We start from the raw sequence: 27,618 nt of genomic DNA, 5'->3' as shown, positions 1-27,618 counted from the left end.
AGTAGAATAACGTTAATATGAGGGGTGGAAGATGGGGTGAGGAGGATCTCAGTTCGAGGAAGTAGCTAATAAGGTTTAATGGTGCGTGTCAGGAAGCCACAGTATGCATGGGAAACACAGCTGGCTTCATTTTGTAAACTATTTGATATACACATTTATCCTGCTCACAATTATCAGCTGCTCCCAAGCCACTAGGGACAGTTTAGAAACTCCTATCAGGAACATGTTCTCCTCAGTATTCAATTGTGGTTGGCACTGCTGCCTCACAGTACAAAGATCCCTGATTCAATTCCAGCCAGTCATATCACCTGACTAGACTCTGTCTGGCATTTGCATGTTCCCCCCACTAGAGGTGGACGACTTCAGATTTTTTTTTTAGTCGACGCTAAAGTGATGATAGTTGAGTTTAAGTTGATTAATCAATCATTTCATTCATATTTTCTTCAGTTGTGAGCTCACTGTGCGTGTTGTCACGTCTAAACACAAGGTCGCTCATTCACTTTCTTCACCATCTATAGTTGCGCTGGCTCCACAATCATCACAATGTGCCAAGGTGAGTCTCAAAACAGCCTGCCATCAAAAGTCTGCTGGAATCGTTAACCCTATCAGCAAAAAGGACCACCACCAATGCACTATTAACAACAGTGGGTGTTACAATCTAACAAATGCCAACATTACAACTTAATTGAGACTTAAAGGAAGTCAGGCCAGGTATTGAAAACCTCAAAAATGAAAAACATTTATTTAAAAACTCTCATGAATCGGCTATAAGTGTTCAACTTCCTCATAAGTGTCAAATAATTGTCTGTGTCACTCGCAGATTTAGAGAGCAAAGCGTTGAAGAATAAACCACCAGAGGGGACAGCGCTATATTCTGCGGCTTGTAAGATTTACACTGTACTGCAGCAAGGATAAGCCCATCCGTAAATCATTCTAATAACAGTCCTTCACTCCTGAAGGTTTTGCTCTTTTCCTTCTCGTACCCACCACAGTGTGTGAAAAAAGAAGTCCAAAAATGGATAATGCCTTACAAGCCACTTGCATTTAATGGGCTTAATTTAAACTATTATGATCTTGTGGCTTCCTGGTCCTATTATAAATATTTAAAATCTAGTATTTATCAGGGAAATACTGTATATCAGTGCAGATTTCCCGTGCAAGTAAAGGTCATCAAATTAGAACTATAAACATGCAAGTGGGGGAAACCCTCAGTGCTTTGACCTAATCTTCGTGACAGTGATGACAAACAAGAGATGTGGTTGACTCAACTTTTAAACAGTTTTTTTTTTCTTGGTGGTGTTGGAGATTTTACAAAAACGTCATAACCCTGCATTTATAGATATATTAGATTTAACATTATGCAGCTATAACTCCCCCCCCACCTGCTTTAAGGCAGTTTAAATACTGGTAATGCCAAGTGGTTATTGCACCACGCAATGTGCAGGTGACAGTTATTATCAGCAGATGACAGTGGCAGTCCCCAATGTGTACCAGATGGTGATACAAGGGTCATAAGGGGAAGAGTTTGGAGATGATAGGAAAAGAAAAACATAATCAAAGCATTGAAAGGAAAAACTTCAGAGATATTATGCGAACCGTTGTTGTTGGCCACCACAACCATGGTAAAACAACGTGAACCAAGTGGATTATAAAAAAAAAAACTACATAGCTACATAACACATTTGGAACACTGTGTGACGTGCCGTAGATCCTTAACTAAGCTTGTTGACGATGTATATCCTGCCCGCTCCATTAGTTTTCAAAGAGAGTGCACACCGGATCTAAGATTTTGGAGTAAACACTTTTGTATACAAGCTCAAAATGAACATACTCTTACGGTCACTCAGCCAGATATGTAACCGAGGCAATGAAGGAGTAAAACAATTGTAGCTTTACCAGTTAATGTGAAATCCTACTGTGTACTGTACCTTGTTTGTGGTGTGTTTGAGTGAACTCTGAATCGTGTTCTTCCGCACAAGATCTATTTGTGCATGAAAACAACTTGAATGTACTTTTTGTGTAAATTGTAGCATTAGATGTCACATCCCACATTTGGTAAAAGCAAACAGGACAGGATAAGATGGTAAGACAGTGAGATAATGGTTTGAAGGTCACAGCCTTGTGATCCACCGATAAATATTGGTTTTGTCGATGTTTGCATATTTTTACTTCGCTTGCATGCTTCCTTTCATGCCATCACACACGCCCAAATTATGCACGTTGGGACGATTGACAACCTTTAATTGTCCATCAGTGTCAATGTATAACTTTGTTGTCGTTTTTGTCGACATGTCCCCTGCAATTGTCTGGAACACAAATCAGGGTGTACCTGTCTTTTGCCCCACAATGTCCCTATAAGCTTGTCTCTGGATGGATGGATGGATGGATGGATGGATGGATGGATGGATGGATGGATGGATGGATGGATGGATGGATGGATGGATGGATGGATGGATGGATGGATGGATGAGATTGTGTATTTAAATTATACAAATAGTCCGCAACTTCAGAACCTTCGCAAATATGAACAAAATGATGTACATAAATGTCACAAAATGCCATATTGCTTATGCAAGTTCATATTTTTAAGTGCATGCCACATTATAAATCATGATACTGTAGTTCTCCTTTCTGGCACAACCCAGCTGAGTGGCACCGCTCCATATGCACATCTCATCTCGCACTGGCCCTCACACTCTCACACTAACTGGGTTCCCATTCATTTTCTCACATAATGAAAAGTGATATTTCTACAATTTTGATAAAGTACATTTGTAGGTGTTTCGATTATGATTATCGTAACGTCCCATTTCATGAAATCTCGTAATTCTCCCTGGGTCAGCCTGGAAAGGTTTGGGAAGACAATGGTGCAGAGAAGCCCAGAGACTTTCGGTCTCCGCCACCACCCTGCGCTCTACAGTGCTGGACTTTGCCAGTTCCCCTGTCCCCTGGGGCCGTAGGACTGTGCTCGCTGCACCCCACACTCAGAGCGTTGCTTGGGCTGGTGTCATTGGATCTGCCTTTGTTGAGATTGTCTGTGCTCGGCAGGGTCACCTGGGAAACCCTCGTTCCCTCTGCTACCCCTGTTGGTCCTCCTTCAAATCAGCACTCATTGCTGTGGCTGCTGGAAACATTTTATTTAATCAAGATTAGACTACTGCAACTCCTTATTTATCTGTTTATGTAAGATGAATAAACTGCAAGAAGTCCAAAATTCAGAAGCTCCAATACTCACTAGAAGCGTAAAAGAGCTCACATTAGTCCAATTATGGTATCGTTACTTTACTGTCTGAATTGATTTTAACATTTTAATTCACCTATAAAGCACTCCATTGCACGGCACCTACCTGGATTTTTTAAGTCTCCTTGTCACTTCTGTCTGAGTTGAGAAAAAGCATTGGCATATAAAAATACTGAGATGAAAATGAAAACACTTTTGGTGCAATATTAGTTTGTGACCATCTAGGTCTAGGATGACTAAGTCTGGAAATGTAAACCAAATAAAACAAGTGATAGGCTACTGTGACTCTTGTCTTTCCATGGAATTAGGTGTCACGTTAAATGCCACTGGTGAGCCCCATTAGTTCATTTCCCTCTTGGTTAATTAATGTAAGCTTGTGACCTTTCCGACAGATAAGTGCAACTTTATCTTAAAAGTCAAGGTTACAAAACTATGTATCAAAACAGATTGATTACTGATCAGTGACCTAGAGAGTTTTTAGTTAATTGACTGACTTTAGTCTCCAGGGTAAGCACAGAAGGAATTTACAAAAGTATTAATGATATGCAGGTAACATTCTGGGATCAGGTATGTATACTTTACATACGTTATACTATACATACGTACATCGTACTTTGGTATTGAGTGGCAGGAATTCAATTCAGATTTTACAAAACGTGGAATGTTCTATATGTCCTGGTTTACGCCATTTACCACAGATATATATTTACAAGTTCCTTTGAAACTCATTCTGTCAATGTGTGGAAGGGACAATATTAACACACGGGATATCCAAATCAGCCATGTTGTTTCAGAGCTTGCTGTGCCCACCCTTGCAGGTTAATTTGTTTATTTACAAAGGGAGCCCTGGCGGCCAGGGGCTGCTTGATTTAATTGTGAGCAGATGTAATATCACAGCTTCTTCACGAAAAGAGAAACAACTCAGCATACATATTCATATTCCACAAAGAATTGAAATAGGGAACGCGATGATGCCAAAGCCCACTTCCAATGAAGTTGGGACATTGTTTAAAACTAATAAAAACAGAATAGTCTAAATCATTTCCAAGTTCCATGCAATCAAATACAGTACAGAGGCAATGTGATATCACATATATAAACTAGTATTTTTTAAAAGAATGTTATTCTTAAATTGTTTGACGATAAAGCTCCGGATGCAGATGTCACACATCCCATAATATACTGTGTCAAAACTTCACAAAGCGGCTTTGGCAATATAAAAACATAGCGGTCCTTAGAAGGGGATAAGGGGGGCAAAAAATCTACGACTGAATAGCTAGATTGTTGTAGTGTTTAGGTTTTCACACTCAGATGACATTTAAATTATGTTTACAAAGTGGAAAAGCTTACGTACAATAAAGGTATACATAATACATATTTAATTTGCAAAATTCTCCATGAGCTAACAAGAGAATAATACTTGAGTAACCTTAAAAACCCTCATCCTTAATCCTTGGAATTCCAGCTGTTTACAGAACAAACCTGAAATAGAATGATGAAACATGAATAAATATTGTCCCAATGACCTGTGATTCAGTGACTGTGGCTGTTTAGGCACCGACACAAACATGCAGGGACCCCCCCTCCCCCTCACACCCACCCACCCGACTCACACATACACACGCACACACACACTGCACTTTAAGGGGCCTTTTGTCATATCTTCTTGTTGATATTTGAATTCATCACAGTTCCACAATGTTTTCATAATCTGGGTTTATTGTAAGCATCACCGGCCAATGTTGAAAAATGAAGTAAAAAATGCAGTGCCTTCCGCTTAGCAGACCAGAACAAAATGGACCACACACAAAGTATTAGATGAGCTTTACACAAAGAAGATATTAAAATACATGCAAACTGCAAACAAGACTCTCACTGCACCCGACATTTTTAGTAGTTATCTGTAATAGTTTCTTGTAAATACTATGCAAAAAATTACATATCTCCTCACCATTTTTATCCTGTACACATGTAAACAAAAATTGGATCAATGCATTTGGCCCATCGTAACGCACACACACACCCAAGGAGCAGTGCATGGTCAGAAGTTCATTTGCTTTAACCTCCTTAGAAATATTTTTGTTGTTGTTTTTTTTCAGATGATGCGAACAAAAGAGTATTGTTTTAAAAATAAATGGCCTATGTGGATAAAGCATAATCTTATTGATCTTATTTCTTGTCGTACCAAAAAAGAATTTGATCAAGCAAACTCGCATGTTACTTTAAACAAAGCTTGAGCTAAGGTGGAAAATACCCTTTACAACAGCTCTGTGAAACTAACAAAATTTAGGGTGTATTCAGACCAGAAAAGGCCTTTAGTCCACTTGTTTGGTCCGGACCAAAAGCGGACTTAATTGTTTTTGTTTGGTGTGATTCTTATTTAGACTGTACATTTTGCAAGCGAAGTATATTTTGTAAACACACCCACGCTTGTAACGATCTGTGCTCTCATTGGACAGCAATGGGCGGCACACAGAACACAGATGGAGGAAAACATGCGAGTCCGACACGCTCTGCATATTTGTGCTGTTGGTTCGGATCTACGCTGCTTGTATTCACACCTGAAGCGAACTGCACCAGAGTTCAAACTTTAAAAAGTGGGTCTCGGTCCGTTTGTTTAATCTGCACCAGGATTCGTTTGCGTGTATTTACACCGGACCAGCGTTACAATCGAACCCTGGTTTAAAGTGGACCAAACAGTCAGGTCTGAATACACCCTCTGTCTCGTCTGCCCTTATGCAGAGTTACACCACGCTTCACGCTAGACTTGCACTGGCAGGAAAACAGAGCCCTTTCAGTTCAGGTCAAATCTTTCTACGACTTAAGTATGATTATTTACTGTGTATTTAAACACTAATGCCTTGCTTCTGGCACTGATCAAGGTCAGAAATAAAGAAGTTGTAGTTGTAGGAAAGTACTGCATGTGTTTATGTGTCCCAAAGCTGAGCTAGACAGTTAGAGGGATTCCTTAGCACCCTGCCGGCTCCAGTTCCCTGCACCGTGACCGTCGGGATGGAGGAGGCTAGCCACAGATCGATGGTTGCAGAGCTCGATCCCTGCGATAGGGGGGCGATTGAATGCAGCGCGCTGGGACTGAATGACATAAGCCTAGACGTCTAAGTGTCCCATTAGCAAGACAGCCGCACATGTTCAATGCTGGCATCATATGGAAACAGCTCAGGTGTTCCCCACAACTGCATGAGGACAAACATAAGACAGAGGGCAGCAACTTCATTCATCCATTCTCATCCATCCAGCCATCCATCCATCTTTTTAACATCCTTTGTTTCATTAGGGTCACTGTTGAGCTGGAGCCTGTCAAAGCTAACTTTGGTCGAGAGGCGGCGTGCAGCAACGTCAATTTTCACTTTATGGCCTTTATAAATCATTAGAGGAAGGGAGATCTTTCTAGTGAGAGTGTGCGTATGTGTGTGTGTGCATGCGTGTGTGTGTGTATGTGGGTGTACGCCTGTGTGCATATGTGTGTATTTATGTAAATCTACATTTTTGTACATATACTTTTGTTTAATGTTAAACAGAGCTGGACGTACCCAGGCCATGTCTGCATTTTCCCCACATTCATACCTAATACGACAGACTGCGGTCAGATTGTTGTGAACAAGTCCTAAACACATTAGAAATGATGACAAAACAAGGAGGCCACACACAGAGAAACTGCTGGGTTTCAAATTGAGACAGAGCTAAGTGTTAACTAAGTTCTGTTGAATGTTTTGTTGCATTATATGCACATATTAGAATGCATCCAATGTCAAGTCTTTAAATTAGAAATATACTGCATTTCAGACAGAATTTGTACTATTTAAAACTTTTTTTTTTATCTTTAGCCCTTACTAGAGACCCCCACCACCAAAGTATACATTTGACGTGAGTTGCACAATTATTGGAGGGCAGCATGTATCAGTTACAGGAAACACTCTTTAAACTCTCCTTGAGGCCATAAGAAATGGCTGTAAACAAAGCTCCTCTTTCTGACTTCTCATCGTCTGAATTGTCCCAACAAATCATTACAAAAAACAACACTATAAAAAAATGAAATAAAATAAAAATTACTCCAGCACCACAAAATATTCACACTGAGGGACCTCCACAGGCCTGGGACATTCAAAAGAACAAAGTAAAATAAATTATGTCATCATCTAAATAATTGAAACGATAAATATGTCGCAGAGCATGAACTCTAAGCCCCAGAGCAACTGCAAATACCAACAGTCACAGGCAGTTCTGATCTTGGGAGCAGATGTTCCGGAAGTTAGTCTTCCATTCTTCTGTTCCTTGTTCACAGATCACTTTGAAGAGGAATATAACTTTAACAGCTGCCAAATATAATTTTGTGCTGACACTATTAAAAGCATTCATGTTGTGTTGTCTTTCACAATAACATCCAACATACTGTATTGTATATCCCATTTTTATACAAACGTACAATTGCACTTTTGCTCATTACGTTTTAGCGACATCCCAAGTTGCTGGATTGTGGATTTCAGACACCATAGTAGGCCTAATCTAATAGTGCTGTCATACTGTAAAGATTAATAAATCCAACTAAAACATATCTTCAAACTCAGTCTCTAAACATATCACAAAGAGCCCAAGGTTCATTGACATGCGTGGGTTTTAAAACTTTATTTTCTTGTCCTAATTTAAGTCACGAGTGGGCTGAATCTCATTCTAGTTGACTTTGGACGAGAGGCAGGGTACACCCTGGAATGGTTGACAAGCCAATCAAACGTCACATATGGACAAACTACCATTCATGTGCACATTCTCATCATCTGCTGAAAATGACTGGATGAGGTTAGGGATATTAAGTTATTAAGTCATGTTGTGTGCCTTCATTGTTGAGACAGCCAACTGGAACCATGGTTGTTGTAAAATGGTCAGTCTCTCTCTCTCTCTCTCTCTCTCTCTCTCTCTCTCTCTCTCGCTCTCTCGCTCTCTCTCTCTCGCTCTCTCTCTCTCTCTCTCTCTCTCTCTACTGTAATGCAATGATGTCAGCATAACAGGTAGGAGCTGAATGTGAGACGTGAATAAGGTGCTGCCACAGTATCAAGACCCCAAGACGGATGTGAGACACTCTGTGGGGTGTCAATTTAATCATGCTTCAACCAGGTATCAGCTTGCTCAATGTGTCTGCCATTGACAGTCTTGGAAATTCATTTGAATAGACAATGTCTTTAAGATGTACTCTTGACTGACACTCACGAACTTGGAATAATTTAGTTTCGACCTTTTTTATTTTTACAGACAGACATACAGGTATTTGTATGTTAAAAATGTATCTCAGGAAGAGCTGAACAAAAACGTATTGACTTGTCGAAGTGACTCATTAAAAGCGATGAATCCACATTGTCATCCCCAAACTGGGTCATAGCATTGCATTGAATCCATTCATAACCTGGCCCATACCCGTCATTGACAGTGTGTGGAGAAACAAGAAATAATTCATACGGCTTCCCACACAAGGAGTGGGTATCCTATGTCGCTCTGCTGTCTGCTCCACTGCCTGTCTGTTATCACCTGCAATTGAGGTAATCCTCAGGACGATTATACTGCAGCTTGAGTAGAATATAGCTGTCTACTCTACCAAAAAGCCCCTTTAACACAACACCCCCCACCTTCTCCTTACAAGACAGAATTATACCTTTGGAGAATTGACACCTGCAGGCCAATCTACTCTTTGCACACATTCAAAAATACACTCCTACATAGTGGCTGTGCACTGAATAGACAGTGTAAAATGTGTGAATAGCTGAATGCCTACATTTTTGCACATTTCAGACACAATATTTTTACAGAAGTTAACGTACTACCAAACTTAAAAGTACACTGTACTTTTTAAATTGTCTTAACATCAATATGTACATTGTGCTGACCCCCCAGCCACATGATTTTATCATAATTCTAATTATTTTTCATCCTTCTTCTTCGTATAACTAACAAGTAGCAAACGAGCAAAGAATTTTATTGCTCAGTGTTACCATTGTGTCTTTACTGTGCACATCACAATTTGACAAATAAACATTTTAAATACGTATTTTATATTACAATGCAAGTCTGAGTCTATGATTTGATAAGTTATTTTATCATGTCAAAACTGAGGGTAGAGGGTTTTCTCCGATGAGTCTGTCTTCCCAGATTCTATTTTTGTTTTTACATTAAATGAAGAAATGGTAACTGTGAATTGTTGTTTATCTATAAAGTACAATGTACCCGATTGACCGGCGACCATTCCAGAAAATCATCTAGGCTAATTAAGACAAGTATATTTTATGCATGGAAAAATAAACTAATACAATAAATGGTATACAAATTTGCAATAAAATAAAAAGTTAAAAATGCATAATGCTAAGTTGGAAAATCAGAAATATGCAGTGCTCGCACAGTGTCTCATGTTGCTGAAGTGCCAGCAAGTGCATTGTACAGGGAATTGTCAACATTCCCATGATGAGTCTGCAGACACCCTTATAGCCCAGGGAGGTGTCCCAATGAGGTAGAGGTTGAAATTGATTGGAAATGCTGAATTATTCAGCCAAGACCTCTGCCTTTTTAGTGAGTTTCTACAGTTACGTTCGGAAGAGCTTTCATTGCAGAATAGGTCGAGATTATCTTGCACAGGCCTCTGCGGACGATCCGGACGCCTCTCATTAACGAGCCCAAGCAAAGCACGGACAAACGGATTCAGACATACTGACTGAATTCACACATGTACATGCAGACAACCTTTCCGATAGTGCTGACAATGATATATCAAAACTGTAAACCATGGCTTGCATTCAAAGTTTTACAACCCACTGCAAAGGATTACAATTGTGTCTCAAATTAAACATGCTTTGTACTGACAATTTTTTTTTCCCTTTTCAGCATCATTAACCTCTTCACGCTGATCCTTCTGTTATTAACGTGCTCTGTTGATTCAAGTGAAAATCAAAAACCCATCTAGAATAAAAAGTAAATTCATTTGAGTACAAATCATGTGGGAGGTCCTGACGTGTTAAACTGTCCTGAAATGTGTACATCTCCATATTACTAATATTATTTATGGTGTTTTAATGATCACTGATCAAGAGATATTACATCGCATCCATTCTCCTTCTTCATCACAGCACCAACTTCATTACAAATAAAATGAGAAGGGCTCAATAAAAGTAATTAAATGTAAATGCCCTTCTTTACAGTGTTATGGACCTGTTAATACAATTCAACTGACTCCAATTACTGAAAATCCCGCTGACCTCATGGCCCAACATAAATCTATCTGATCACATTAAAACAAGACAAGAAGCTAGATGGCCATTGAATCTGTAATGTACTCAATATGAAACAAAATAAGAGGGCTGCAGTGCCAATATGGTATGACTGCACACAAGAAATACAAGCAACTCTGGCTTGATATTGTTATTTTACTTTGCCAGTCTGTCATCAAACAATTTGTTATACAAAAATTGATGATCTGATCACATTAAGTGATTTGGGAAGAGGACAAAGCAATAATGTGATTTCTGCATGAAGAGAACTATAAAGAGCCATCAACAAGAGGATGCTACTGGTTTTTCATCCCGGTATCCCACAATGGCTCAGGTTACTCCTTTATATAAGATGATGGGTATTTGTGACAGCTCATTTCACCACCCGGACATAGTCATTGTCTCACACGTCTCTTAGCAGCACGAAATGAAGCAAGTGACAGGTCATACCAAAGAGAGACAAATAGACAAGTGCCATTATACTTCAGAAGATCTTATTGATTCTCTCTTTAACCCTGAACCTTTCTGCTTTAATTTTGTTTTGACATGGGCCTCCAACCCATCTAAAACACATGGACCTAGTATGCCATACAAGTTTATTTCACATAAGTAGCTTGTTTTCAATGGGAGATATTTTCTTGAATATTTATCATGAATGCAAATACGCAAAATGCAAATATGTATATACTATTATACACAAATAGGATGTTTGGTGGTATGGCAAGTAAAAATTAAGATCAACAGTAAAAGTGAAGACATTATTGTTAACTCACAACAGCTTGTTCTCACAAACACAGCAGATAGAATAGGAAAGGCGGTGGCCTTCAATTAAAGTTTCATGCAATGGAACTCCAACTTTTAAATGTCTTTCATAACATCATAGCATGCATTACAATTCTGTATTTGCCGATTATCTGTGCTGTAAAATAAAACAAAACAATAAACAGTTACTTTTATTGTTCACACTGACCTCCATTCATTCAGAAAAGCGTCTGAAGTGTACTATTTTGGATCTCGAGTTGAGAAGCTGGAGGTAGTGGAACTAACTCAATAGCTCTTTAATTTCCTTGTTTATTTTCTCCTTTATTGTATGTTTTTGGCAAGCAACATCATGAACGCTGCACTTGCGAGATTCCAATTTCAACAACCTCGTAGTGGTCGGTTCACTCCATTCCTTTCACTCATCTACTAACGTCCCACAAAATGGAGATTGTTCAACGAGAGCAAATGAAACTGAGCTACTTATGGGGTATTGATTAACGCAAAGGACTAAAAAGTTGATACACACGATTGAAAAAAATAATTTGCTTAAGTTATCTTTCATTCATTCATTCATTCATTTAAATTGCTTAAGTTATGTTTCATTCATTCATTAAACTAATTATCCTCGTGAGGGTCACTGGCATGCCAATCACAGCAATCTTTGGGCGTTCGCCAGCCAATCGCAGAGCAAATACAGACGAACAACCATTATAATATTATGAATTAATCATATTAATCTAAATCATCATGTTAATGAATTTTCACAATAATGAATAGTAATGATTTACTGTAATAAGGCAGAAAACAGAGGAATGTCATAATGCAAAATTTCGATAAATCACTACAAGTGCTTTGGCTACATTATCAAATGATCACTTCTGCAACATTCCAAGGAAATCACAGTGTCCCAACACTGTTGAGCTACTTTTACAACTAGCCCGTGAGCTACTAATGTAGTTTTGGCGCACCATTGCTGCCACCATGTTGTTGAGCCCTGCTACTTTGAGTCAGTTAGTTGAGGTCAGGAAAGTTGTTCCTGTTCTGTTTAAGCTGTAGAGACAGAAATGCATACTAAAATGGCGCAGCAATTAGCCAGCTACAGATGTAAAAACAGAGCTACACTGATGTCAGTGAAACACACACCATCTATCCTTTATTATCCCAGCACATGATCTAATTACACATGTACATATTCTAATGTAAATATGCAGCCAAGAACCCATTGACTTCCCATCAACATCTAGCATTAATTTGCTCTTGCCTCTGCGTTTTCATAATTGGTTTAGTTAGTATTTAAGCAGAGGGATGAACTGCAGGCTGATTCCGTGTGCTTTCTTTGTGCTGAGTATTCGGTCATGTGGAGGTTCACCGCGACAACAAAGTGCAGACAAGACCCAAATGCACGGAAGCAGGAGAGTTAGCGTGCAAGGGTAAATTTTGAAAAATTAACCAACAAAATAAAAAATGGCAAGCAGAGTTATTAAACAGGATGCAAAAGTCATAATATTATATTTTAGAAACAACTAGGCCAAAACAGACAAACTAAAAATCCAGAACAACAAAAACAACAAGGCCAACAGACACAGCACGACAAATGACAACATGACATAACATATGACAGTGATCAGACAGAAATAACAGAAACCACAAAATAAATACAAACCAATTGGCTTAACAATGAGGCACATGTGCAAAATACACAAGTGACTGAAGATTGAGAAAAGAGGAACAGAACTGCCCTGACCAGTTGGTGACAGACATGACAAGGAAACTCAGGAACGCAAAACTCCCAAAAGCAAAACCAAAAGAAGACCAAAACACAAAAGCCACCCTCTAAACCAACTCATAACAAAAACAGATTGTGACAAATCCATCTCTCGCGTCGCCACAAAGTTGGCACCTGAGTTGAAGTAATGACTTTGAGGAGACCACAATGACATTTGATTGGTCAGAAGTGAAGTGAGTTGAGAGGATCAGTGTGGAATGTCTTTCTCCTGTGGCAGTGGGGAACAAACATAAATCTTCTACAACAATCTATTTTCCATCATACTTATTCACAAGGGACATCTCAAAGTGGTCCTTACCCTTTCTGTCAATGGTTGCCCTCATCCATCAATTTCATCGAGAATTATACCCCAGATCGATGTAGTTCACGACCGGTAAGCATTTGTTGAAGAACAGAAAAGGTGGTTGGGAGGATATGTGTTGCTTCTCCTTGTTAAGATCTGCTTACATTGTGTTGCTGCTTGCCTTTAAAAAAAGAATAATTTGAATCATCTATTCATTTTATTTTTGGATGTGAGACGAAAGAATGAATGCACATAAACTATATAATTGATGTTCTGATGCTGACATTCATTGTCTAATAGAATAAATCTTAAAATCCCCAAGTGAAATGTATCAATGATCCTTAAACAAATATGCGGGCCATGCTTAGAAAACAGAAACACATGGCTTTCATTTAGTCAACTTTGTACTACTAATACTAATGATGCACATTTACAGGAATGGGAAAAACACATAGGTCAGTAGACCTTATGCTTCCACTGCCCTTGTGCTCTGCTGCTGTCAGCAGTGATTATTCAAATAAAAAGATGTTTAACCTGCATAGAAGCACAACCAATAATGAGTGTGAGGGACAAGTCCTTGTCTCGGCATTATAGAATATTTAGCAATGCCATTACACACCCTGTGACAAAGATATTCAGGTTGAATAATGGAGCTCCAAAGAGCTTTAGCACAATGCATAATTGCCCCTGCTGAAATATTGATGAATTAAATTAGGGGGTGGGATCAAATTCATAAATCAAATTACAGTACCCTTTACTGCTGTACTCTTAGCTGATCACTCTTGAAGTCTCTTTATAAATTACAGAGGGCGGCTAAAGTAAATGAAGTAGGCATGATTATGTGTATCTTCTCACTCCTGCATTGTCTTTGATTAATTTTTTACAACGGCAACCATTAGCTACAAACTAATACCAGTTAAGTCTCAGTAAAACTGAATTATTAAATCTGTCAGGCAATATCCTATTACAGGCTCCCTATGAATAGTTGATTTGATTTTGCACAATTGACAAGGCTTATCGTCTGCTCACATCACGACCATTTAATGCAGTTGCTTTTCAGTGGGATCTAATCGCCTGTCATAAGTGCCTGGTGCAAAGACCAGTCCAGGGCTTAGTCATATTAACTCTTAGGAAACACTTACACAGTTACATTTGCAGCTTTCTAATAACTTCTACTACTAAAAAATGTTATGAACAACTCTGACTTTGCAACTACGTATAATAATTAGGGAGCTGGGATAAGCTCCAATTCCCAGTGACACTGTAGGAGGCAAATGATCGAGCAAATTGTCAATTGTTTTCTCATCATAATAATGTTAACTTTTAACTAAAAGTGTCAAAGATGTATTAATTCTGTGAATTGTGAATAGTACCTTATTCTTTTGCCGAATAAAAGTGTTCAATGGATATAAGGTTTGCAATTTCTTCTCTTTTCTCTCTCATGCCTACTTACAGTGCATACAGTAATTGCATTATGTTAAAAAATGTTTTTATATTGTTATGTGTTATAGTGCTCTTTTTTTTTATGTTGACAATTTGGAATGGAATGACACAGAATTAACACTATAGTGATCATTGTGGTTGTAGCTTGCCCGGATGTAGCGCTGCATCACAACATTAGAGGTGTTTCCACAGTTGGAAAATAATTCAAAACAAATAGAATTATGAATGGAAATGAATAGAAATCCACAAATATTTATTGCTTCTACTGATATATGACACAACGATGACACATATCTTGTGCAGGTGTATCTAAAGTTGTAATGGATGAATGTAGTGAAAACAGAAAACAAAAGAAGCATGTGTGACACAAGATTTGAAACATCTGCCGTGTGGTCATCCAACCTTCATTTTAGTTGTAAGTAGCTAAGGAATAGATTAACATAACTAACACTTTTTTCCCTTTACACAGCACAAATGTATTCCGATGCTCATATTAGTCCTGAATATACAAATCACTCTCCGAGTCACACAAACACACACTTAAGACATTAAGTCTGCTTTGTGGACCGGGCACGTGAGGGATATTGGCATGTACATGAGATTGATGAAAATTACTTAGAGAGCATTTATTTCCTCTAATACCACTGAAAGAAGAGTGTGCACTCAGGAGATATTTGATCTGAATTAGGAAAACTGATGAAGCAATTGATAAATTGGATTCCAACCTATCAGTCACTGGAGCCATCAGCACCATCATTTACATTGCAAACAATCAGCTGATGGCCCAATAGGACACTGAGTATTAATACGCAGAAGTCAATGTGATACTGCCATGTCACCACCAACCCTTATTGACAATCACAATGACATCTTTAAGCCCTATCGGATCAGATTGCACATATTTCGGAATTCCCACACTTATTCAATATATCTTATGCATTTTTAATCGGATGCGGGGGGGGGGGGGGGGGGATGGAAGGGTTGAGCTGTGGAGATTTATCCTTTTTCTTTCTTTGTGGCCAAACACAGGAGAAAGACACAATCAATTTTCTTTTTTAAATAATTGCTATCCTCCATCTTGTGCTTTGCTGATGTCAGGTATATGATGCCATGCCTCACTAATCTAATCAATGACTTGACAACTAACAAATTATCTTTCAAATGAAGAAAATGTCAGAATCATGCTGAAGTATACAGTGTTCAAGTCAAGTGGGGTTCATAAACAGTACAATCTTACAATACTGTTGGTATTCACAGGGAATGAATAGATCAAATGAATTAGGGGTTATATTGTAATAAAAAAAATGACACTACAGAAAGACATGCTTGTTTATTACTGTACTTTGCATTGGTAGACAACTGTACTGTGTCATGTAGCTCAATAATGAACAAAACCCATTATAAACACCTGAACGTAGATGAAGCCTTTTACATGACTTGGAACACAGCCACAATAATAACCACGTTGTTAAATTATTACTCAGGTTAATTAGCCACTACTAGCCATTACCCAATCCACTACTTCCCACCCTGACAGTGTCAAAAACACAGCAATAGTCTCCCATAATGGCAAAAGCAGAACATATACAGCTTGCACAGTTCCTGTATGGATGGTATTGTTTTGGGATACCTCATATATTGACCAGGAGAATACAATCATTGATGAATGTGATTACTATTTTGAGATGGAGCTAGATTGTGATATCATCAGGAAGAAACTTTTCATGACGAGCGTCATACATGACCACTATAACGCAGGCAGTGTCTGATTACAGGAAAATAAATAAGGATGTCTTTCACTGACAGAGTTGCCACATGCCCAATCTTTATTTCTACAGACTACAAATGGTTATCTCATGCTTTGGCACATACCCACAGTTGCAAACATGAATCACACGTCAGGTTATATGATTCACTGAAGCCACATCTCCAGTAGTCATTACAGAGGCCTATCATTGCACCATCAAGCCCTCCTTCCAATGACAGTGCTGACGTTTTCCCACTTGGACCGAGCCTCCTTCTGACAGCAAAGCCAGGAATGCACCGACAACCACCCTCCCCACCCCTGATCGTCCTTCCTTCCCTTCTCTCTCTCTAACATTTTGCTGAAGTTTGTCATTAGATGAAATAGCACAGTGTTGTAATGAAATCTACAGGCCGCATCGATAGTGTTTTACTGGTGCCAGTTTGTTTTGCTCAATTTAGCTGTATGGCGTTCAGCACAGCAGTACTAATAATGTTTGTCCTTGACTGCTGTGTGAGGATGATCTTACTAGTAACATACACAACTCAGATTATATCTTTACATTAAATAAGCATCTTTAATCGTCACCATTCAGCATATCAACTGTTCACTGATGACTTAACTGATTAAAATAAAAAAAATGAAGTTTTCATTGTGACCAATATATTTAGTTGTTTAGTTTTACAATTAGGAAGAAGCACATTTGGATTTATATATTAATTCTATGCATTTCCCTGTGCTCTCAACAAGGCAAATTCAAAAAACAATCAAGGGTTGTGTTTTTTTTTTTTTTTTTGGCAATTTGCTCTTTAACCCATTTTGTTGTGGTAATGTTTACCCATTGTTATACGTGAATTAGTAATAGCAATTTATGGCAAACGTTCTTCTTCCACTGCAAAGTTTATTGTAGCGTAATTGCTTTGTCTGTTTTGTGTGAAAATTAAAATGGCAAATCCCAAACCCGGTAACTGGTTGGGCTTGTTGGATTCTTGAATTAGATGGGCTTTTTTTTTTTTTCTAATTGTTGTTGTTCTGTTGTAATCCTGAGAAGCATGACACTTATTTCACTATGTAAGTAAAGTGATCATATTTATAAAAAAAATCTTTTTTGGGTTTGATGAAAACTGGTGAAAACTCTCCTCCTCTTTCCGTGTGCTATAGAAGCTGAAATAATCCATTGCATGAAAAGGGAGGGGTCGCATCAAGACTTTTTATGTGGTTTTACCGGTGTTAATTTAGACTACGAAAAAGAATAATCGTCAATTTATTGTAAACATATGAAGCTTTCACACTTTAAAGGCATTGATTCATCCACCAAAGAATCCATTTGGCTTTCACTCAATGACCAAGCAACGTTTCTTTTTTTTTTCAGCCTGAGACAGTGGAAAATCTCCCACACTTGACCAGCCTCTTGATCATAAAGCAGCATCTTACCAGCTGCCTCCTACAACCCATGTGGAAGATTCATTCCTGCACAATCTATTCCATTAGAGCAATAGGCCGACCTATGCAAAGCCTCTCTGCTCCATTCTGATAGCGGTGCTTGTTTACCTCTGGTTTGCTGTCAGCTGTGGTAGAGTGTATCTCATTTTATGCTCCGGGCAGGAACACTGATTGAAAACTTCTTCACCCCACTATGCTTTCCTTTTTAATTAAACTTTTATATTTAGTTTAATTCACATTTTTCTCCTTCCCCACAACTTCATTAATCAGTTTTTATGAGTTGTTTGAGCATCCCTGGAAATCTCAGGACCTTTTTTATATCCACAGGTTTGCCTAGTTGTAGGCCCACCTAGAAAGTAGCTGTATGGCAAGTTAACTAGGTCCTCTGTCACCTTTGCATAATCCTCTAATTAGGTAGCAGAGGCTGAAGAAACAACCAACAGGAACCGCAGTAGACAGGCTTCGTAGCAAAAGAACCATTCACTCAGTGTGATCATTTCCTCCAACGGGTGTCAAAAACACCCCTGGTCTGCTTCTCATCAAGCTGCCTGTGCAGAAATAGGAAGTGAAATTCTGAGCACAAAGATTAAAGTTTTTGCTACCACTGTTGGCAGCTGCAAATGCCCTAAAGCTAAAGTTTATCTGGCCTTATGTGCAAAACTGTGCTGGGGTCATTTATCATTTATACATACAAATCGAAAAATGAACTTGTTAATATTATACGAACAACGCAAGAAAGAACATTACCATGCACTATTAGAACAGAACAGGTGCAATACACATGGGCAATTGGAAACAGCCTTGCACCCTCGATTGTTCGTCTGTCTGACAGAGGTGCTGATAAAATATTTGATAATATGATTTTAATGTGTTTAATGAGTAATTATGTTTAATGATTTCTACCATGATTCAGAGGGCTTGTCATACCTGTGAATGCAGGCCGATATTAACCACCACGCATGACCCCAGAGCATGTCTGGCTTTGACCAAATGCACCATAATCACATTAATTTACCTGTGCCGTGAGTTAGACCTCCATTTTTTTGTAACCAGATTTGAAGATGCGGCGGAGGGTGAGGCAGAAATGCCCAGTGAGGCGTAGGGCCTCTACTAGATTCACAAACATGGCAAACTAAACCATTGCCCCTGCATGAAAATGACAACGTGCTGCTTTTTGTCACCAAATCATCAAGTGCATCGGGGGGAAGGCTGCTTCGTGCTCTGGCACGTCCAGATGAGCGCAGTAGGGCCCCAAACTAGACTTGCGCTGGTACCAAAATGGAGTTTTGCCTGTTTTTATGCCAGTCGACCAAAATAGGGCCCTTACTGTGTAATTTATCAAAATGTGCTTTTTATTCACTCTTCTTACCCATTTAACCACCCCCGAGTAGATACATACAGTATGCATACATCACATGAGTCCACAAATGTGAATTTAAACATATGTAACAGAACCAGTCAATCCAAGCTCTGGTGCCAAGTTGCCATCTGGTCAGAACATGATCATCATATGCAATCTGCCCATTCCGGCTGGCACTGATTCACTCGAGCAACATTCCAATTACCATCATCATGCCAATACTAGAGCACAAATCCAAACAAGCAACACCCCACAATGAGATCCACTGCACGGGTGAAGCAATCACAAGATAAATGTGTCAATGTAATAGAGCTCTATAGTTAGATGCATTTATAAACCTAGCCCATGGCTTGGCATAACAATTGCTTTTATGTTGCTCCAGGCTGAACACAAATCATATAGTGAAAGGTTTCCCTCACGTTACCACAAATCATCTATAAACATTATCATATTGATTAGGGTTGTAAATTCCTGACCTTTTAAATGATCAATAGGCAAAAATAGCCAATGGCCTCCTACAATGCGCCCATAGCTGCTATACATGAAAGGAAACTTACGAATACATAAATGATTCATGTTTTCCGAAATTGAGCCAAAGTTTCCAAATCCTGTCCCATGATTGTGACATTTACTTCATCAGTGAATCTCTGACCATTGCTCCTGTGGCCCCTATTAGGTATAATCTCACTGGCTCAGCATTCATCCATCTCCCTGCTCATTTGCCGTCTCTTCATTTTAATTGTGCCATTTCTAACTCATGCAAATTTGGCCTCTCTGCTATATGATCCAAGGACCACAGGCCTCAGCACACTTGGGTGCCAGGAAGGGTCACTGTCAATTATATCCATTTAATACCTACTTATGTCTGAAACGACATCATCCTACTGAGGTCACACGGACTTCGCCCTGCACTTTATCCAATAATCTCACAGAATATAGGCTTGGATATTCCTAAAGATCAATGTCATTAACAAGGGGGCACAAAATGCATTTGATTACAGATGTAATTAGTACAGGCTTGGGGGGACTTACTCCTTTGCTCAGAGGCAAAATCCACTTAGGATCAAAAATACCTCCACTTTTAAGATCCTTTTTGCAACTGATGACCACCATAATCTAATTAGTATCAGTAACGACAACGAATTAGGGCTCATATACATAATATCATGCTTAAGTTTGACAGATCGAGAAGAGTATTACATCTTCCTGACTGCCAAGAGAGGGTTCATTTTTACCATCACAACTCACAGTGGCTCATGGTGGACTGGTTTATTCACGAACGCTATACCTTGGGAAAAAAAATAACCCAGTTGCTTGAATGTCTCTGAGTGAAAGAGGATACCGTGAACGCATTAAGAGGATGAGCTTTTAATAATTCTGCCGGAGAGTTTGAGAATATCAGACATGGATCATATTACAACCCAGCTGATCATCTGGCCATGACTCCAAAGAAGGGACTCATTAAAATTTCCCATGATGACGTTGCATTTCCTAACTTAAGTCATCTTTTCTACAGTATATCCGGGCCTAACTCAAACATACATAAATCTAAATGAAAGGTTTAAATGATGACATATACTCTGTTACAAAATCTTTCAAATGTTTGCTTTGAACTTTGAGTTCAATATTTAAGAAAAACTACAATGAACTTGGTGTCTGTATAGTTAAGTCTTATTGCACATACGTACCTGTTGACTGAGAACAGTCTTGTTCTCCTTTGGAAACTGGTTGCAAGAGATTTGAAAAGGGAAGAGACAAAATGATAGGACTGATGAGAGTTTCTGTTGCCTGTATTGAATTGCATTGTCCTGAAACTCAAGCCTGCATGGTATCAGGGTACCGCCACTTAAGATGGCAAGATAACCATGACGATTGACAGTTAAATTTTTTATATAATATCCACATGTCATACTTTACAACCCACGGATGGAGCATATTACTGCTCACACTCATAAACTTTCTTGAAGTGTTTAATATGACAGTTATTTATGGGATTCACCCCAGTTTAAATTATTTCATATGGATTCATCAACCACTCCAGAACAGAAGATGTGGCTGAGAAAGCACGCATTTATAGGCACCAGTAATAATTTAAGAAAAGTGGGCTTGTGTACATGTGTACAGTACTTTCATATTTACACAACCTTCAAATGCCATGTGACAATTATAGGTTAGTGGATCTAAGAGTGCCAAGGAAAAACTAAAACAGAGGGTGCAAAGGATCTATCTGAAACTTATTTTCGTACGTCACTAAACCACAGTAAATGCACACTTGCAAAAGTCTTCTGTTTCTCATCAAGCTGCTGTGGAGTGACTATGTAAAATTTAGGGGGTAAGGTCATAGTGAAGCTCCAAATTATTCATACTCCTGTGCTATATGTACTGTATATGTAATTATACAAAAGCCAACAAAGTGTTGTTAATGAAATAGAAGAGTATTGACTGAAAACTTCGAAACTGGGGATACATAATCATAAACTGGAGTCTATTGATTTTAGTGGTGGGGTACACCCTGAAGTGATTGCCAGCTAATAGCATAGCACTTATAGACAACCAACCATTCACACCCAAGGGCAATTTTGAGTCTTCAGGTAATTAAAGAAGCATTATGTTTGCTAACCCCACACAAATAGGCCTGAGCCCAGCGTCAAACCCACAACCTCAGATCTATGACCGGGATGTGCTAACCACTTGGCCACCATACTGCACATATAATATTGAGTCATTTCAACCAAAATTAAAGTTGCATTAGTTGTGTGCAAAATAATAATGATTTGGTTGCATTGTGTCTGTATCCTTGAAATAAAAAAATAAAAAAACATGACTGGTCAAAGTCATACTAAAAGTAAATTTTCTATGTATTCCTGTGAATGCCGACATTAGGTGAACAAATAAACAAGCTGAGAAATCAAACCATGATGTCTTAGACTGCAGAAATAAAGCTGCCAAGACACAAAAAGCCTAGCAAGAATGGTTTGTCAGCCATGGTAATAATGTTTGTCACAACTACCCTCTTACTTGCCTGAGCTCAAATGAACGAAGTCCAAAAATATGGGATCACTGTGACTTATATTTGACGCTGTAACCCAAGAGCCCTCTTCATGAAATCATTTCTGTTGATTGGCTGTTTCTGCGCTGTGCAGCATCTGATATGATTTCAAATGGTTAAACATGAAAGCCATTTGTGTGAAGTAAGGGTAGTTTGCACACATTTAATTAAAACACAGATGTTTATCAGCATCTTGCTGATTGACATGAGCAGACTGTTGTGAAAAAGATACTGTGGCTGTCATAGTCATTAGGGATTTTTGTGCCTAAAGAACAGCTGGGAGAAAGGAGAAGTGTATAAAGGTTGACATGGTATTTGCTATAAAATGCTCTTAGGCCAGCAGACCTAGAAAAACAGGTATTGGTTACATTTGCTGTACTTTATCTGACGTTGGTGAACAAACGATGTTAATTTCCATTGTAATTCCGATGGATAGGCGCTTTTAGTTTATATGGTAGTTAATTAACTTTTCGACCTTTAGGAACATGCACACTGCTAAACAAGTCCTTAATAATTCAGTTAGTGTGTAGGAGACAAGATGGACGTTACACATCTACTAATAGAGAGGGAATATCGTTTCATCCAGATAAAATATTTTCACGACATTGCATGAGTGCTGTCTGATGTGTAAGATTAAAAATTGACAAAGGCACTCTTGAGACTTGAGATGAATGGCAGGATCCCTGATAAGGTCTACAGACATTGGTAAGTAAAATATGACGATATCACAGAGGTGGAATTTTCATAGGAATCATTTCACTAGGAGACCATTATTTAAGAGTATTTTGCAGCTTCAGATAATGATCTATCTACCTTAAGTGTTTTACAATTATAAGAGTATAAACTCTAAAGCAACTGAGTATATACGTACCTCTGCTTAAGTTCCAGTCAATACAGTTTTTTTTCCAGTTTGATGTTACACCACAAAAAAACTTATGGGTGACAGGGCAGACCCACCTGAGGAATGGAAGGGCACAAGTATTCTGTGTTAATTTATGAACTCTCCGCTTACATGCATAAATATTTCTTAATTCTAATAATTAATTCTAAAAAGTCTTAATAATAATTAAATGAATGTTTTGATAATTTTATGGACCGTATATTTTGATATCCCTAGATTCTGTGCGATTGGAGTATTTGCTCACGCGATTATTCAGTGAACTTCGCCCCATCTTTGCTTTTGCTAAAAACAACAATTGGGAAATAAAAAACAATATCGCAAAGATTGGAGGGAAGTCTACTGAAGCAGCTTGATTGTGATTGCAAAACTGGTTGCGACCTCTTCTGGCTCAGCACAAGTGATCAATACCCTTGGGTTATTTTAAGCGTGATCAGTTTGGATAGATTATTGCTTGGCAGGAAGGCTTTTGCATTGATGTTTCATCATGTCAATCACCTACTGTGGCAACCTAAATCTTCCATACATCAGCACGAATTGCATACGTTTGGATATCTTCAAAATATGTAATGACTCAAAAGACCTAAGTGACTTTTATTTTGAATGTCACTGATCCCAATTTTGTCTGTAAGGTTTATTTGTATGTGTAACTGAAGAATGGTAAGCATAACATTTAAAATGTTAACTTGCCCATTAGAATAAGGCGATATTTATATTTATATTATTCCGTTGGGAAACATGATTTCCTCATAATGGTCTGTGATAATGAGGAAGCTCTCCATGCGAGTGAAGTAGCGCCTAATCACTGGACTGTACAGAAAGTCATGACTTCTTATCGGCATGGAATTTCATAATCACTCGATCAATACCAGCCAGCCAGGAGGCTATTGTCGGAGAGATTTGACACTTTTGAATTAGTACCTTGGAGTGGGAGTGAGCATGTGTTAAGAGGATTCAATTCCACTGTGGGCAATAACATGTTAACGAGACTATAGGCATGACTGGCAAATAACAGACGGAGAGCCCGGTGAAACACTGAAAATTCCTTGCTTAGGGAAAAAGTTCATCAACAAAATTGAAGATAACGGTTTGAACATTTAATGCCCATATGATGTGACAATAAATCAGTCCTTCAAGCTCTCCCCCATTCTTTGAGGTCTCTTTCCTGGGAATGATATAGGAGCAGGTTGTGAGATAAAAGGCCACATCACAACGATGATCTCTATCGATTTGCAACCTTGGGCACACAGAGGAGGTCCAGCATTTGTCACGTCGAGCTGAACCCAATAGCTGACCTATGCCGCACTTTGATGAATTGGCCCTGTTTGCCAAGTTTGTTTAATTGATGACTTGTTCTTCTTCAGGTAGACCATCGCTATCTTCCATGCATTTATTGATTTACCAAAACACCCCCACTTTCCTTCGGTAACCTTTCTCTCATTTTATGGACCCAAGATAAACTCACCCCTGCTCCTACGCCTCAACAAGCGTGCCAACAATCTGTCCTTAATTATACCCTATGCTGAATACGTAGTTAAACTTCCAGAATCAGTCAGTGCCTACAACTTAAATGTAAAGAAGTCACATTTATTTTCCTTCACATATTTGCAGAAAGTCAGTTTGAATGTCTCCTAATTTCAAATGATTATATTAAGACTACAAAAAATGATTGGAAAACAGTTTTCCCAAAGAAAACCTGTACATTTGCTGCCTATAAAAATGCTATCAATATAGTCCTTGGAAAATTAATTCAAACTTGAAAGAAAAAAAGAAATCAGCGAGACAACGACAAAGATGTCAGGTTCTATATTGAGGAAAATCAAATTGGTAGAATTCGAAGAAAATATACTGAGATTTCTAAAGTATGATATGGGGAACAATAAAAAATAAAAAAGATTCAAATGATTATATTCTGATTAAAACTGAAAGTGGCACACATTTCAAAATTGCTGTCAGTTTGTTTGTTTGTTTTTTTCAAGCACATCAAAATTGTGCTCCATAGATGACTGGATAAAAAAAATTCCACTGATTAGCTGTTTGTATTTGTTCAGTAACAATTGAGATTTATTGTGCATCTACAAGTGTGTGTGCAGCTCCCAGTAAGGAACCACTTCCAATATCTGCAAACAGAAATCTAGCATAGTTTGAATTAAGAGGCTTTGTAGTGGCTTTTCTCTTATTTGGATTTTTTTTTTTACTTTACAAATATTTGAACTATCCCATCTTAGCTTTGTTTAAATACCAACAATCATGCCGTCTATTATTACTCTTACTATTAATTTAAGAAATCCTATAGCTAAAAACCTGATGTGATAGCGATAATCCAAGATCACTTTTGGATTTGGCAACCAAAAATTTGTTAAAAATAGCTGTTAGACCGAACTCAACAAAAACATGTTATCCCCTGTGTACTCCTAATCTCACAGGCGGAGACAGGGTGACCAAATGCGGCTTGGACGAATAAAGGGGTTTATTGGAGGGAAAGGGGTAGTGGAGAAACAGATTACAGGAAGCGACAAGGATATTAAAAGACAGGCAGAGTAACAGGCAGAGTAACAGGCAGAGTAACAGGCAGAGTAACCGGCAGAGTAACTGACCGGGCAATGGAGGTAGCACACTGGTAGGGTAAAGAGAACAAACTGAACCAGAGGAGTGGGTCTGCTGGGTTTTTATAGAGTGCCTAACAAGCTGGGAGCAGGTGTGGAAAAAGCCGCAGGTGCAGGCAATATGTTCAGAGTCCGGGTCACGCAGATGCGTGACACCTGAGGTGGTAATTCATCCAAGATTTTCTAGGGTTTGTAGCACAAAAATCAAGACTCTACATATTTTGCAGGACCTCAACTCATCCTGAGAGACTCGAGCAAAACATGTTAGATTCACATATTAGATTTTTTTCTCTTTTGCCATTAAATTCAGCAAAAGACCCAATAGCCAGTAGTTGTTCAAGTCAAGTCAAGTCAAGTTTATTTGTATAGCCCTAAATCACAAGCTGTCTCAAAGGGCTTCACATAGATAATCAGTAAAAGATTATCCTAAACAAATATCCTATGTTGTGGGCAGAGGTGCCGCAACTGAGTTAAGGAAGGCAGGCAATCACCGATGCTTGATAGGACTCGCTAAACTGCCTTTTCTCATTTAACATAAACATATTTGCATGCACTGATTGATAACTTTGTTTCATTATTTTATATTCCAAACAACCCTGCTATTAGGGGTCAATTTATAAAGGTCTCCAACTCTCAAAGTGTTGAAGTGTTGTATCATTGACAATTATTAACCATCTGTTGGTCTGTTGCGGCCCACCAGCAACTCCTAGTAAGGGCCCTAACCAGAGGTTGCTGTCAGCTACGTTGTCGTCGCAATGTTAAGACAGTGCTTTGTGAATGATACGGTCACTTTTCAGGATTGTGGAAGTTTTCTGGCTTTACGTTATTAGCAAGTAAAACAGTGCAACACGTTGGATGAGTTTTAGGACATCCATCTCACAGTTTAGAGTTTGTGGGTTCAATTCAGTGTCTGGCTTCGCTGTGTGGTGTTTGCATGTCTCCCCATGGTAATTATGACTCACACCCATCATGAATGCATTGAAAAAATAGATAAATAAGTAAAATGCATCTGCATTGCATCTGAGAGAAGGTAGATGATGTTCCATGATACGAATATAGTAATATGTGACTTTAATTGTGGTAGGAGACTTTTGGAGAATATCTGTGGGAATCGAAATATTTTTTAAATGAGAGGTCACTACGGTTAAGCAGGGCTTGGTTTACAATCTTTAATCATGTTTACCAAAAAATTTTGGATGGGGTTCAGGGTTCTCATTTTACTTACATGCTTCTAAGGACCTTGCTTATTGATAGATTTGAAAAAAAACAGCTACAATTATTTTCTTAAGTTCTGTAAGTTTAAATAATGGTATGGAATTGTGAAACATTCATACTTTTTGAGTACTACGGTTATATTTATCTTCAAGACTGGTCAATTTTAAAGGATAAACTATTGGGTACTCATGTGTTTTTTTAGTATTCTATCAATACTCACAAGATAAAGCACATTGCAATCTATATAAATTTTATGAGAAGTTCAGTGCATTGGTTTTAGATGAGCAGGTTTAAGTTTGGGGTGGAGTTTGACAGCACGATTACCATGAGGCTGAATTTGTAGCATCCATCTCATCATAGGCTTTCGAATTAAAACCAGAATAAAGAATAGCTCCTGAAGCGCCTCAGCAAGCTATTGACTCTAGAGCTGAGGCATGAGGTACAACACGGGAGAAGCAGCACCAACATGAAGGGAAATTCTGCAAAAAGACACACTTTTGGATTTAAAGCACCTATCTCAGAT

At 38.5% G+C, this 27,618-nt stretch overlaps 1 long non-coding RNA gene across 1 annotated transcript; it reads right to left on the bottom strand.

Annotated features, from left to right (window-relative positions):
• Positions 1 to 12,795: 12,795 nt before the first annotated feature.
• Positions 12,796 to 18,078, bottom strand: LOC119135853. The gene is made up of 3 exons (XR_005100625.1): positions 17,959 to 18,078; positions 13,353 to 13,518; positions 12,796 to 13,262 (listed from the first exon to the last, which is right to left on the bottom strand). It is a non-coding gene; the product is annotated as an uncharacterized LOC119135853 (long non-coding RNA).
• Positions 18,079 to 27,618: the final 9,540 nt, after the last annotated feature.

This window comes from Syngnathus acus, chromosome 16 (genome assembly GCF_901709675.1).
Source record: "Syngnathus acus chromosome 16, fSynAcu1.2, whole genome shotgun sequence".
Taxonomy (NCBI): domain Eukaryota; kingdom Metazoa; phylum Chordata; class Actinopteri; order Syngnathiformes; family Syngnathidae; genus Syngnathus; species Syngnathus acus.
Note: the sequence above shows the minus strand (reverse complement) of the source record. Positions and strands in the feature narration are given on the sequence as shown.